The sequence below is a fragment of the Solanum stenotomum genome, chromosome 12 (assembly GCF_019186545.1).
Source record: "Solanum stenotomum isolate F172 chromosome 12, ASM1918654v1, whole genome shotgun sequence".
In the NCBI taxonomy this organism is placed as follows: Eukaryota; Viridiplantae; Streptophyta; class Magnoliopsida; order Solanales; family Solanaceae; genus Solanum; species Solanum stenotomum.
In genome coordinates this window covers 32,848,961-32,852,693 of record NC_064293.1, presented here as the reverse complement: position 1 = coordinate 32,852,693, position 3,733 = coordinate 32,848,961, and positions in this window count along the sequence as shown.

The window sequence follows — 3,733 nt, the reverse complement described above, 5'->3', positions numbered from 1 at the left end:
ATTTTTTCCACATCAGATGCCACGTCATGAGGTTAACGGGGCTGTTAAGTTGGAGGGTATTTGTGGTCTCTTATGTTAACAGCAAGGGTATTTTTGAGCCAAAAATGAAATGAAGGGTATATTTGCTCTATTTCGAATAGTTTGAGGATAGTTTTGACCCTTTTCCGTATTTAAATTAAGTTAATACACATTTTTACCTTGTAACAAAACTTTTTTTTACCTACATTCGTTATTTTTTCTCTTTTATTTTTCTATTAACTTTTAATTTCTTCGTCTTTCGTTTTAATTTGATCTCAAATTTAATTCCAAATGTCTTTTATTTAAAATAAGTTAATTTTTAACGGATATCAAAATAAGTGAAGAAAATCAAATAAAACATAAAAAAAATCAAAACATTAAAATTAAAGGACACTTTTAAATTATTTTAAAAAAAACACATATTTTTCTAAAAATAATTAAAAGTGAAAAGATAATAAATTAATTAAAAAAAACTAAAGATAAAAGAAATTAAAATAAATATTTTACAAAGTTAGAAATAAAAATAATTAAATATATATAAGTTCTTATATCAATAAAAATGTGCACTAACTAATTATAAAGTTGTCAATCAAAAAATGGCATGTGTCCAATTTGTACACTCATCACTTGTCTTCAAGAGATTGTGCACACTCTCTATGCAATGTCAGCGTTTGTGGTGTATTTATTCCATTTCAAATTAGCTTAGGGGATAATAGAACCCTAGTAAAGTTTATGTGTGTTTCTGGAATTTCGATCATAGTCTAGGGTGTGATACTTCTACCTTATCCCTTTAACTTTTATAACCACAATTTTCATTTAGATAAATCCTAAAAGATGTAAAATAGATAGTAATTCACATTTTCAATATAGGAACATATATTATAAAGAGTTTTAAAAAGGGTTGAAATTGAAGATTAATTCGGGCTCAATTGAAAATTCTCTTAAAATGGATTATGGCTTGAATGAGTTGAGATTAAACTCAATTCAAATTATCTTGAGTCCAACCCTAAAATTCTAGGAGTATTGGATGAGATACCTATATTTGGGCTCATTTTTGACACCCCTAATTGGGAGAATAATTTTTGCTTCATTTTTCTCTCCTATATAAAAAAATTAATCACATTAACATTCTGTTTGGATCATTGTTACCAATCGTATTGTATTGAATCGTTATTATACCTACAATGTTTGTTTTGATTGTTTCTTAAAATGTAGTGTATTGTATTGTTAAATTTCATTATTACGTAACAATGAAAACCCCTATTTTATGGAACAACTGATTTGGTGTGTTCCCATTGTTACTTAATTTCTTTTTCCAATTATATCTTTACATAATATTTCAAAATACTATTTTACCCTTTACCTTATATTATTTAATTCTAGTCAAACCTCATATTCTAGAAAAATTAAGGATATTTTAGTAAAGTAATAAATTACAATACAATACGATGCAATCAAACCAAACAATTAAAATGTTATTAAACAACAACAAACAATACAGTCTAGTCAAACATTGTATCTACCATACAATACAGTACAATAGAGTACAATACAATATAATATATTATGAAACAATGGGTAACAATGATCCAAACAAAGTGTAAGTGTAGCATATCGAGTTGGGAATTGAATACCAACCTGTGAAGAAAGGGGTCTAGAAATGATTAAACTTCTTCTTAGCAACAATGAGAATTCAAAATTTAACTTGAAAAGATAAATATTTTGAAATCGTTAAAATAAACGGAGAAAAAAGTATCAAATGTTCTTAAAATAATGAAGAGTACTTGGAAGTAAATTAACATAAAAATACAGTATTAAAAGGATGATACATTAATAATTCTTTCTTTATCAATAATGAAAAAACAAAAAATACTTTTAACCCCATCAAGATAAGAACCTCAATTAAAAAGTATACTAACAACTAAAAACAACATTTTTATCAATTCATAGCAATATCAAAATCATGATCAAACTGAAATATATTAATAAGTCACTTTCATAAACACTTTCACGGTCAAATCAAGACATCATGTTATGAGAATGAAATGAAGATATAATGAAAATTAAACTTGTACTCTACCAAATTAAAGTATAGAAAAATGTCGAACACACAATAGTAGAGGAAATTAGAAATGGTTGAATGGCAAATTAACTAATAAATAATCCATAAATAAAGAAGTAGAGAAAATGGTTTTATTTTTTACAAATATGATAAAAGGTACTATTGGGATTAGGGGTGTGCATTCGGTTTTTCGATTTGATTTTGCACTATTTAATTTGGATTTTTCGGTTTTTAATTTTGAAAAAGTGTAACCCAATCCGATCCAAAATAAATTTGGTTTGGTTTGATTTTCCTCTATTCGATTCGGCTTTTTTCGATTTGGTTATTCGGTTATGTAAATAATTAATAACATAACCAAAAGTGGTTAACTCCAACTTAATTCTAAATCCATATATATATATATATATATATATATATATNATATATATATATATAGAGAGAGAGAGAGAGAGAGAGTGATAATTCAATTTTTTTGGTTTTTTATTTTTTTAAATCCGAAACCAAATCAAAAAACCAAACAAAGTAATTTATTAATCCAAAACCAATCCGAAAAAATAAAAAACCAATCCGAATAAAAATTCGATTTGATTTGGTTTGATTATTCGGTTTAACCCGAATAGTGCACACTCCTAATTGGGATCCAACTATCCTTGATATTTCTATTATAAATAAGTAAATTATTTATTTCTTGATTTCTATTTCTCACAAATATATAAATACCTTTTACGATAATATGTATATATAATTATTGAAGTTAAACAATTGAATGCACTCCTCTTAGTTACATAATTTAATTATCAAAATAGTAATATTAAAAAATTAGAAGTGTATGTGTACTTGAATTAAAATATGCTCTTAGTAAATTCTCTTTGATTACATTATTTGTTATGATTAATTATTACACTAATCATCTCTTTAGATTACAAATAAGTGTAAAATAAATTATACTAACAGAAAAATTAATTAATTTTTACTAATTAATTAATTTTTATATTTATAAACAATTTAATTATTTTATATTTTACCCATAAAAGTAATTTTTATAACTATGTAAATAATCAGTGACGGATCTAGGATTTAGAGTCTGTGGGTGCCAAATAGACTTATCGATTAACAATTATAAAAAAAAAAAAAAAAATGTGCCAGTTGTATTTCCTTAGGGCCCGTTTGGCCATGCGATATGGAATCATGATATGGTGTCATGATATGGAATCATTAGATGAAATTGAAGGTTTGTTTGGACATGCGATATGGAATTTTTGTGTTGAATATTTTCTTATAAACATAAAATCTCATAAGTTGTAAAACTATTAAAATAGCCCCAATTGTTTATTCAATCTTATCAAATAAACAAAAAATTATAAAATTGCATAATAAATTATTACAAAGTTATTTGTACTCCACTTAAGTAATTGTTTCATCTAACTATAATTTAATTAAAAAAATTGAACATAATTTGTAGTGTACTAGTCTTTAATATAATCCTCCCACATAGTATGGACAATTTCCTCACGTTGAACTTGCATTTCTCGATCATGTGACCGAGAAGACGAACCAACATTGTTACTTTGAGCCATTTGTTGGTCAATATCCTCCGCAACTATATCTTCATGTTCATAGACCATAAATATTTCATCACTACTTTGGTATTCT